Source organism: Ambystoma mexicanum, chromosome 12, assembly GCF_040938575.1.
Source record: "Ambystoma mexicanum isolate Mex_15411 chromosome 12, UKY_AmexF1_1, whole genome shotgun sequence".
NCBI classification, from domain to species: Eukaryota; Metazoa; Chordata; class Amphibia; order Caudata; family Ambystomatidae; genus Ambystoma; species Ambystoma mexicanum.
In genome coordinates this window covers 838,147,191-838,159,611 of record NC_090936.1, presented here as the reverse complement: position 1 = coordinate 838,159,611, position 12,421 = coordinate 838,147,191, and positions in this window count along the sequence as shown.

Below are 12,421 nucleotides of genomic sequence, written 5' to 3'. Positions count from 1 at the left end.
ATGCTGCCATTTCAGACTGCGCCCCCTGGTGGTCTCCACAATACCAAATCTAGGTGTTTTTACTTACTGTCATGTTGCAAAGGTAGGCATTTTCTCCCACTTGCTAGGTGCCTCAATTCTAGGTGCTTTTTACTTACTACTGTATCTGAAACGTAGGCATTTTTTGACTCCAGCACTATGTGACTGTTCTAGGGGTCTTCATACTGCTCCTATGTTTCAAATCTAGGTGTTCTTCCCTTAGCTGCTTTATTCTGGTACTCAGCGTCTCTCCAATTATTGTTCAATTGCAGCTGTTTCCCCCATCTAGCACTGTGCTTCAGCTCTAAGTCTTCTTGTACTACAGCTTTGTTCCGGCTCTAGTTGTTTTTTTCCCCACTTCTGCTCTTCTGTTTTTCTCCAACTCTAGCTCATCCCTGCCCAACACTTTGTTCCAGTGTTAGAGGCTCCCACGCTGCTCCTGTGCTTCAACTCTAGGTGTTCTCCCATTACCTGCTTGCTTTGTTCCACTTTTCGGTGTATCTACAATTGCTGTTTACCCAATTCTATATGTTTGAATGTAGGAGTTTGTAAGGGAATCAAGCAGAAAGGAGCCGTAAACTGCCGGAGGAATAATAGTAATTATCTACAACAATGAGCTACATGTGGTATTTTTCACTAACTCATATACGATAGTGAACTATGTCCCGGGCCTCCCTTTCTGCTGACTCATAGACCTCCGGCAGACTACAACACACACAGTTATTTATAATTGCTCATACTGAATGACATGCACTCAGCTGCAGCCAAATCTTATTTTTAGCTACCTTAAAAATGACAATTGCACTGTCTAAACATCTCCCCACATCATCAGCACTGTATTGGTAAATATAAAACACACCACCTGTCTGCTTTCAGATATTTTTGTGTATTATAAAAGTTGCACTTAAACACGATCTCACTCTTTACAGAAATAAATGAAATAGCACAGTAACAGCATTATTTGTGATACACTGAAAAGAGAGTGGCAGGGAACAAGAATTAATTTGCAACATTAAACACGTGGGTAAAGCACAGAAATCTCCTTTACTACACTGACTGAATATTTCCGTACACACTCAGCCCCCACACCTCAGCGAGATAATTACCAGGCTTATTCAGCATGTAACTTCTTTGGCTGTTCGCCTTCTGGAGGGGTTCACCCAGCAAGGACAAGCATTTACTGTCACTCAAACTGGGACTTGTTGACTGGAAATCCCAGTCTCTGCAACCAAGTTGAATCTGCTTTAGGAATCAGGCATCCCCAGCTATCAACCCAGTCCTTCATCCAGCTGTGTCAAGATGTCTCTCCCCAGCTATCCTCGAGATTAAACAAGAAAAGTCTGGTTACCTCCTCCTACCAAAGGATCCTAACCAATAAAATTCTATCATGCCCTAACCACCCTCTGCACACAATGGCTTGGCTTATACAGTTGCAACTGTAAACAAATTGATTTCCTGCTTATTCAAGGTCTTTGCTTCCTGCAGTTACTGTGGACAGAACAGCAGAGCAAAAAGAAAAAAAAAACTGAATGTGCATTTAAATAATGACTTTCAGAGTCTGTCATTTTCCATTCATGTTGCACTGAAGAACACATTATTATTAGTGGGTTATGATCAGGTTACTTGTTAATGATGTTAGTTTATTAATTTTCAAATGTGTCTCTTGCAACATAGGCATTTCAGGTGAAAAATAGTGTGCATTTTGAATGTACACATGTGTGCTTTTAACTGTGAAAAAAAATGATTTGCATTTTATATGTAAAAATCGTTTTTGACTGAATAACTTGCCCTCACTTATATGTCCATGTTACACTGGCAACACATAGCTTGAAACAAGTGCATCATAGCAATGCACCAAACCCATGCAGTGGTACTGCATAAAAAAAGAAAACATGCTACACATTGATCCTGTGCAGTAGTGCTGTACTCTGTGTTGTAACAAGCTAAATAACCTTACAGTCTGTACAGTCCATACACCATGCAATGATCTTGCATCAATGGCATCAGATCTGAGGGTGTGAGGAATCTGAGGGCTTCCTCACTTCTTTCCCCAAATAGCCTCTCTCCAGGTGGCCAGGGAAAGGCAATTGTTCTTGGATCCTAACCTTGGGGAGGATATGCGAGGGAGACTTGGGGAGTGGGGATGAGGCACCATTGGGTGAGACACAGTATCCCCCATTTCCCTTTCATCAAAAATCAGATGTCCCCCAGGTTATTATGGGATATTTCTAATCCCGTCCCTATTCTGTTAGAAAACCATCTCCCACTTTACATCACTAACTAATTGAGTTGAGGAAGAGACCACACAGGAACTTGCATTCATGCTTTATTGACTCAGATATGCACACACACCACTCCAGTACTGGTATGAGGAAGAGGGAGACTGAGTAACAAGACCATTGTGAACTCATGCTAATAGCCTGCACCTGGAGCCAAAGTGGCAGTATAAAAGGCCCACTCAGGTGAGGGTAAAGGTGTCTGAGAAAGGAAAGCAGGAAAAGGGCGCCAGGTGCTTGCAGACAGAGAAGCCTGAGGAAAAGGCAGGGAGGCACGTGTCTGAGATGCTGAGGTGCTGCAGAGTCACTGCAGCAGAAGCAGAGTGTGGCTGTCATTGTCACAACAAAGGGTTTGGCTGCCGACCTCCAGGAGTCAAGAGGACTCCAACTCTGTAGACTTGCATTGTCGGATACCCAGGATGAGGGGCTTGCCATGCCAGGAACGGCTGCAGCAGCAAGAGACCGACCGACGCGAAGAAGGACTCAGGAAGGCAGCGTACCTGGTGAGTCCAGTGGGGCTGAGTGACTCTGGGATGCTCTGGTATGAGCCGTATGCTGAAAGAAGGTTGAAACACTTACACGTGAGCCACAGAGGCAAGCTGATTGCCAGTGTTGGAATTGTGAAACACTGATGTTTAAAGGCTACAAAAACGTGATGAAAGAAGTGGTTTGTGGATACCAAACTGTTAGAAAAATGTGAAGGCCGTGGAGAGGGTAAAAAAAAGCAGTGCATCTGAATCTTGAAGTTGAATGAGAAACCTGTGAGCAGAGTGCGAATTCACAGCAGGAGAGTGAACTGGGAATTTGACATTACGTTGTGTTGGAAATAAATTTAGCGTATTAAAGGAAAGTGACAGTGAATGAATAGCACATGAGTGGAAAGTGGAAAACGTATCTGCTGATACAAGTCTTGCGAGGATAGCTCAGGGGCAATGAGCTCACCTTGGAAGCAAGACGTCACGGAGCACCACAGGTTCGATCCCCGGGTCCGCGCATAGAAACCTCTGGGTATTAAGTGCGTTATAAATAACCTATGATATCATATCATATCAAAGGAACTGTGTATCATAGAAACTGAAGAAAGCAAGTATTTGGGTTGAGTTTAAAGGAACATGAATCACAAAAGTAAAAAAAAAAAAACAAGGAAAAGAAGAATTGTGCATAAAAAGGACTGTGAGATTCAAAGTCCTATAACACTGTTGAGCTGAAGCAGTGGTTGTGCAACAGTGGAAAAGAAGTAAGTCAGGTGTGTGGGTTGCGTGACCTGTAACGGGTAGACCGTGTGGTCGAACAACTGAACATAGACCAAGCACACTAAACTAAAGAGAAGCCACTTGATTCATCTATTCATTTATGGTTGAATATCCAGAGAAGCTTGCATATGATGAACTGACAGAGTTGAACTTTGTGATATTGATAAAAGAGCCAAAACTGCTGAAAGCTGGGAAGAATCCTGAGATATTCTGTTGCTGTGAAACCAGAGAAAGACTTGTAAGCTTGGGGGTAGGGATCCCATTTGTGATTGAAAGTGAACTATTTGGAACCCTGGAGAAGGGGAAAGTCCTTTCTGAACTAGAGCTGGAAGAAGCTCTGAACCTTTGTTTGAACACTTTTTCAGTTAAAGCTGACATCTCTACACAGTTTGAACAATTAGATGTGAGGGCAAGTATAGGTTATGGACACAGATGGACATTAACTTTGGACTTCCCAACACAGACTATCATTAGTTACAGTTAGATAGGGAAATCCCGCCTTAGCATAGGGCACGGTAGACATTACCTAAACCTCTTTAATGATTTTAATAAAGGTTTATAGCGCAAACTACACTATGTTATCTGTACCTACTTCCTGATGCCTTCAAAGGGACTACATTTTGGGATCCATTCACCTGATATCTGTAAAAAATGAAGCATTTTCTACGGAAATGTGGAAAGGAAATACCTAGAGTTGTTGTGAATATTAAAATAGGCCAGTTACTATTCATGTATATAAGAAAACGTATCAAGGCCATGAAGCAGTTCAATGTCTCACCTCCCTGGATTTTATACGAACAGAACAGATACTGTAAGATTAGAAAGCTGCTGTCTTCACTTGCACTCCAACCAAGGAAAAGAAGGCATTCTGCACAGGTATTCTTTGCTTCACCTCCTTCTCCCCTTCACACACAACCAACTTGTCTCTGTGGCCTGGATAAAGGCAAGAGTGTGTTTAAAAGCCCAGTCAATATTCTAATGTATTAACTGTGGAAACCCAATGCAAAAACGAAAGCAAGAGCAACAGAAACAGGTTTTTCAAGAAGCAGTGGCCCTCAACTGAAGTCCAGTGGTAACCTTGCCAGCGCTACCGGCGGGTTGCCGCCAGACTTGTAATATTTACTGGCACCTGGCTTGCCGGTAACACTGGGGGATTACAAACCTGGTGTTCTGGGAAGTCAGGTGCCGGTAAATTGTAAATCCACTTTCCCATTTGAGTCCCATAGGACATAGTGGGAATGGGGACCACAGAAGCATCAGCACCGTTAATAACGGTATCGGTGCTTCAGTTAAACCTTGCGGGCGGCAGTTCCACCCACCAGGTCTGAATCTGGTGGGCGGGACGCCACCCGCCCGCAGAGTCGTACTGTGCCGGTCCCGTAACAACGGTGCCGGTATGTTTACCGGCATCGTTGTTACCGGACTGGCACAGTTGTTATGAGGCCCAGGATCCTGTTCTAAAAATATAGCCGGTGAAAAAAGATTTTCAGGGTGTTTAAAAGCATGTTATACAATGAGAATCATACTCAAGATAGTAAGAGATATTTTGCCAGTACATTTGAACAATACACTTTCTAACAGAAGATCCCATAATTTTGAGGGGCATAACTTAGCAGCACAATGCTGTGCCTGTATAATGCTGTTCACCCGACCCATAACTCCACCCGCAGAAAAATGTTTCATCATTCATTCATGATCCGGTCACTAACACCAACCTGACCATTATTCTGCTTCTCAAAGAAGAATGATTCCTCCACGTGTGTGATATGTTACATGTCAATGGGCGTGCCTTTGTTCTGAGCAGATGCTAATGCCATATCTGGAAAGCCTTCTATGTTTCCTAAATCTCTAAAAGCCAAGTGTGTGTTTTTGTGGTTCTACCTCATCATATTGCTAACCATGTCTGCAGTGTTGCACTGTCCATTATAGCTGGATGGTCAGTGCTTATGAGAGAACAGAAAATAATGCTGGTTTCAAAAGTTCCTCAGCTTTTGTTCCTTCGAGCACCATTTTACTCACATTTTATATCACTTCATTCAGTTCTTTTACATTCGATTATTTCCCATACCCTCAATATTACTGGCTTATGACTGGGCCTTTAGATTATGCGGCTACTTGTACAGATTTATTCTAATGAAAAACTCAGTTCAAACATGCTAGTTTTTAAATGATCATGTTAATGTGTTCACGCATATTCTGATTCACAAGTATTCAAGTTGCATCATCTCTGCCATTTTATCGTTCTTGTTTCTTTCGGTGATCCAAAGCCGTATGCTAATCAGTAATATTGGAAGTAATGTAATGGTATGTGCATGCAAATAATGATTGTGGCTCTTCAGGCATCAACACCAGCACAGAACGAAAAAACAATGATAGTGGTGATTATTACTGCAATAAGTATGGTCCACATAGATAGGTCAGCTCGTTTGAACATTTGGTTGAGATGACAAATCATATATGTGAAATGCAGAGAATTTCTGTTCGATATGCTAATTTGAAAGCATGTTTCACATGTTCGATTGTCACATATAACACCTATAGTTCTCATTTTATATTCTTACTCTTCTATATCTGAGGAAGTAATTGTAGTAGATTATCAAAGCAGTATGGAACTATGTATGACCCGTCAAAATGGATCTCACTTTCCAGTCTGCAGGCCAACAAATGCAATGTTTCTCTGTTTGCCTGACTAACACATATGGCAGCCCTGCAACAGGGTAGATATGCCTATCATTACCAATAAACAGTCTGATTCAATTAATCCTTAAGCCATTAGACTCATCTTAACATCGAATTGGTCCTATGGTGGTCAGTACCTGGACATGCTTTGCTTTTTTCCTACACTGAAGTTGTGGCTGTTCTTTTTGACACATGGTCCATTCTGTTACCAGTCCACACCATCATGCTTTACTTTGGGAGTACTCACAACATAGCGATTAGGTCTCTTGTGGTCTTGGATCACCCAGACATCACTGTTGACCACTCAGTCCCATCTACAACCTGTGCAAAATGCAGTTGTTATTCAATATGTTGGGGCCCATACTCCATTGACTAACCCATAAGCATTAAAGGAAATGTCACCATCCCAACATCGCACTGCCAGATGGAAATCATATGCCAGGGCCGCCTCATAGTTGGTACTCCTGAAGTTTCACTCAGCTTTTCTGGCCAGGACTATTGTGGGGGTATTGTCTCAGATGAATCTCCACTTGTCTTTCAGCTATTCTTGGATAACACCACATGACATATTCCACTAGATCTATGAACCTCAAGACGTCACATGAAAGTTGAGATTTCATAGCACGTATTTTGTGATGCTACTCACATCACTGATTATTTGAGCACCCCTCATGCTTGTCTATGTTTGTGAACGTTGCCCCTTTTAACAAACAACCCTGGCATTTTCTTCAGCTAACCCAACCTTTCTTCATGGCCACAGTATACATTCCAAGCTAATGCCACTGCATTGACTCATCCCTATTACGAAATGTAAGTTCTCTTTGCTTCCTGATTTTACCTGCCAGCGTGTCCCTCTGATGTGCCAAATGTGGTGACCCCCCGTTGACCACTTTGTAAAATGAGACATCACTTGAAAGTTCAATATTGGCAAAAATAATTGGCTGGGCATGTTTGAACACACATGTTTTATACCAACTTTCTGAATTTTCAGGTCAATACATTCTCTCAAGCACTAATGCTTCAGGGGAGGGGGGAAGTTATAATACACACGCTGAATCAGGGTGCAAATTGTATGTAACACAGGCAGAATGTCTAGGCAGAGATCTTTATTCTGATCGAATAAAGACATCTCTTTACTGTAAGTACATTGTACACCGATTGTGTAGTCATATAGCATTTTCAATTCTGTTTGTTCAGCAGGTTCAGTATCTCATCAACAGAACCCTGGAGCTATTGCAAAGTATGCATGTTCATTTGTTTGCATGTGATAGAAAACCCAATTGAAGAGGAATCCTTCATAACCTTTTCAATTTCAACTTTCTTTGTACCATCAGTCATCCATTGGATCACTTTCTTGTGCAACATAATTCAGATTCTTTTTTTGTGTTGATCTTGGCCACCCATTTGGTTTCACAGGATGAATGTTCATTTTAGGGGAAAACCTTTCAATTTTTGGAGCCACATTTTTCTTGCCCCATTCCAGTGAAAGGAGCCAATCCCAATCATTTGAATCCCGATTTGGGAAAGTCTTTCAACTTGCAGACACTTGGCTGATTCTAAACTGTCCGGCTCCAGGAAATATTCCCAAATAATAAATGATACACCATTCCACAATGCAGTCCTGCAATTACCTCCCTGCCATACTAATATGACCCTTTTCTTGGCACAGTGCAAATGTCTTTAATCTCCTTTTGTGTTGCTCCTGGATCACAGTCACCAATTGTCTGCTGATAGTTCAATTCCCCTATATTTAAACGAAACAACAACAATACAGCTAGAGAGAACTGCTGATGTTCAACTCCCCTAAATGTAAATGAAACAACAACAACACAGCTAAACAGAACCACCAGGTAGCACCTCAACTTGGTGAAACATGTTGACAAAAACGGAAATTAATCCAGTCTGATACGTCTCTGCAGCAGACAGCAGTGTTGATCACGAGGAGGACTTCAACTAGACACTAAACATTTCTTCTAGACCAACTTCCATAGCTTGAGCGGGTGTCTGAGCATTTCAGGCTCCTTTGGCAGTGCCTACCGAATTTTAACAGATTTGCCTAAAGACTGGGTTCTGGCAGTACAGTGACATGACACAATCTACCAGCAGTAACTCTGGTAAGCACATTGGTCTGCTAGTGAGAATTTCATATGGGCCAAAACCCATCATTGGGCCTCATTCCGACCCTGGCGTTAACCAAGGCGCTATTAGCGCCTTGGTTGACGCCGTTATTTTTCCGACTCCGCCATGGTGAATTGCGGAATTACCGCCCCATTCCAAGGTTGGCGGGGTCGGTAATTCCCCATTCACCAATGGCCCTTCCCCATTCCCATTTTTGCCCCATAGGGCTCTATGGGAATGGGGAAGGCACTAATTACGGCACCGTTAATTACGGTGCCGTAATTAGCTCCTAGGTCCCTTTGCGGGTTGGATTTTTAACGCCTGCAAAAACCAGGCGTTAAGTACCAACCCGCAACAGGAACTCGGAATAGGGCGGTAAGGGTTTAACGGCACCGGTCTCGTTAACGGTGACCGTTAACCCTTACCGCCCTACTCGGAATGACCCCATTCTCTTTGTGGTCTTTCGCATACTCATTAAAGCAAGGTTCAGTTCATCTGGAGAAGTCCGTTTCAGAAAATATTTTTGAAGTGTTTTTTCAGAATTTTATTTTGTCTTTAAACCACTGCCACTGATGGTGGGTGATAGGGATAGTGGAGATACTGCTGGATTTTCAGTACCTAACAATACTCCTGAATTGTGTGCCACAGTCACAGTTAATGCTCACTAACAATCTGAAGCATGGAATACAATATCTGACTAATGCTTTAACTGCTACCGTCAATTCTGGTTGGCATGTGGGATTTGCTTCCACCTAATTTGAGAGCTATTAACAATTGTGAGGATATAATCCAAACCTGTTACTTCAGGCAATTAGATAACATTAAAGAAGGAGATGCCCAGAGTGTGGGCTGCACTCATTGACTCTTTTTGGTGCCTTTGAACACATTGTAATTCTGACACGCCAGACACTGATTGCACAATTGTTCTGCCACTGATACAAATGCTGTCACATACCACTGTCTCCATGTCTGATCAACCATCCGCCAACCTGTGTTGCAAACATGCAAAATCACATAGGAGAGATCACAGTACCATCAGAACACCATCATTTGTTTCTATGTAACTTGCACTTGATTTGCCCCAAGTATTCTTTTCAACATATTATGCATGCTCCTGCATTTCAACAAGTACATTAATATTAGAAAAAGGAGGACTAAGTGCCTATACTTGAGTCTTGGAAAACTATTTTACATCCAAGGGAACAGGAGAAATGGTAGCCCCCCCCTTGATGCTCTACTGGCAAAGGCATTCCACCATGCCACATTGGCCTTTGGGTTTTTTGTGGGCAGCACACTTAATCACTGATAACTCTTTGATAAAAATGATTGGGTACTTTTATTATTATTTATTGATATATTATTCATAATGTAAGGAGAGTTTTCAGGCACAGGGAATGATTTATGGTTGACCAAGCTGCACCTAAGAACCCTTTGTCATTTCAAGGCAAACCACACTCATGCACAAACCCAAATACAGAACATGAATGATATACACTGTTACACCCTCCTCCCTTTAGCCATGGTACATGCTCTTGTTAGTTCAATGAGATCAGAAAGTTGGGCAGAAAACGCATCTAGAATATGTCCACATTCATTGACTTAATGAGTGGTTCACACTAGACACTACCCCACGTTCAATTCCTCAAACATGACCAGTTCACATAATACACCACTTCAGGATTCTAAGGACAGCTGTTACCAAAAAGCAATTTGTGGAGGTTGCTGTCTGTCAGGCTCATCGAGGCAGGTTTTATAACTGAGCATCATGCAAAAGTCACATTTGCAGAATTATTCAATAAAACACACTCATGTTTTGAGAGATGTGAAGCAGAGAAATGTTGTGTTTTTGTTTCTAACCATAATGCTGTAACTGCATTTAGCACTACTTTAATGAGGGTTGACCCTTGGCCCAAACTTTCTGAAGATAAGGCAACTGCTGTGACTGAACACAAGGAAGATTTCAGTCTACTTGCAGTTAATCCTTATGAGGGCTTTAATAGGCCATGCAACCGTGCTTCTCACTGTGGTTTTCTGTCAACACTGGTTTGGAATAGCCCCATTTCCAATGACAGTGTAGAAGAAATGGCTTGCTGGAATCAGGAAATCAAAGGGCTGGAACACTAGTAGGTACAGTTGTTATCGCTAGGAATGTTTTCTTTCATGAACATGAAAGATTAAAATAATATCAAGGCTTAATACCACATAATAGAAATACGCCAGTCACAAGTACTATGGTACAAGTACACTTTATTTATAACAGAACAGCTGTCTGGCTCTCAACACCGCGCAATGTGTGCAAGCAGACACTGTGAGATGAGAGAATGCTGGACATTTCAAAAACATGAAGATTCATACATTTTTCTCACAATCCCGGACACATCTTCCAGCCCCTCTTCTTGTAACACATTTACCTAGGGTGCATAGCCTTCCCACATAACTAATACATGTTAAAACATTCTTGAATAGCTGGTTGTTTTCTGTTCAACACTTCATGAGTTTTTCAATAATTGGACACAAAGGTAACAGTCCTCATTTCATTTACTTACATTTGTCTACCATTTGTTCTTAAGTTTAAATTCAGCTTAGCTTCAAGGAGCAAAAACAAAGATTTCTGCAAAAGCACATGTTCAGCTATTCATAATTCTGTTTCACTACTGAACGGGGAAGACACTGTTGGTACAGATGGCATCTAAATTACTGATTAGCATGGCTCTTGTTTAACTCAAAGATTTCCTTAGTGCAGGTCAAACAATCCACTTCAGCATGTTTTGTCTACGTTGACACAGTAAAAAGTTAATTTTACTCTGATGGAGCCGAAAATACAAATTCTAACATGGGACAGAAAGCAGGAGTTAATCAAAATGGCAGATAACTTCAAATGGCGGTATAGTCAGCCTATTTCAGGTTCATTCGAATGCGATTTACCCAAGTAAATCAATACATGAGCATGAACAAGGGATATCTGCACTATTTTATAACGTGTGGTGCCAACACCTGCAATGATGCATCAACATGTTTTGTCTCTAGCAGACTTACATATCTCATTCATTTTCAATGTGCCGGTGAATTAGCATTGGCCTTCCATGCAATTGTCAAATTCATAGCATTGTTTATTGTGGCAAAATGGCGAAGTGCTAAGACTATTGTGCAGGTTTTCTAGTGGTGCTAAACGATTATTAGGTCATAGCAGGGGATGTCACCTAGAGGATGCAGGAGATCTGGGTTTGTTAGAAAGCCCAGTGTTACAGAGCAGGTTACTATAAAATAAATCAAAGAAGAAGTAATGCCATACCTTCCAAGTTCATGTATACTGTCACCTGAATCCACCCAGGGGCAAAATTAATTGGATGATTATGCAGTATTGCATTATGTGCAGTCCCTTTGACACATTCATCAACAATCTGAAAACCAAACAGACAAACAGACTTCTACTACTAAGAATTTGTTTAAGATCTACCAGACTGCCGTACACTAGGTGTTGCTTAAATGTGGCATGCACTGTGCACTTTGTTATCCTATGCTGGCCAGCATACTTCTCCAACCTTGGATGAGAGGCTATCGAAAAGGTAGCTGCAACCTCCTTGTCCGTGACTATAGAACCCATTTCAAATGAAAAAGCTCATGTATTACTCCAATTTTGCAATTGATCTCAGTGGTTTTGTCTACATTTGCAGTGGCTCCAAATCCACCTTGGTCCAAAAAAGGCAGATAGCAGGTACTCGATATTACCTTTATTTCATATACCTGTGGATCACCCTGCAAAGTTGTAAGTAGGTCCCTCACAAGTTGTGCCACCTTTTCATCACTTGCCAAGTCACTGGAATTGCCATGTTGGAAATATTGAGTTCAGGCATTTATACCAGTGCGAGAACCTCAGCAAGTGATGCATTATTGCTAACCTTCTAGGTAGCCCGCTGAAAAGGTTGCAGCCCAGAACAGCCATTGTGCAGCAACTGTTAGTGGCTTGATGTCAAGTAAACCAATTCTAGTGCTCTTATTTTTGTGATGCAATGGTTTGAGATTGCATTGCACTGTTCCCGTAGACTTTCCAACATGTGCAACTTGTTATTCCAAAGA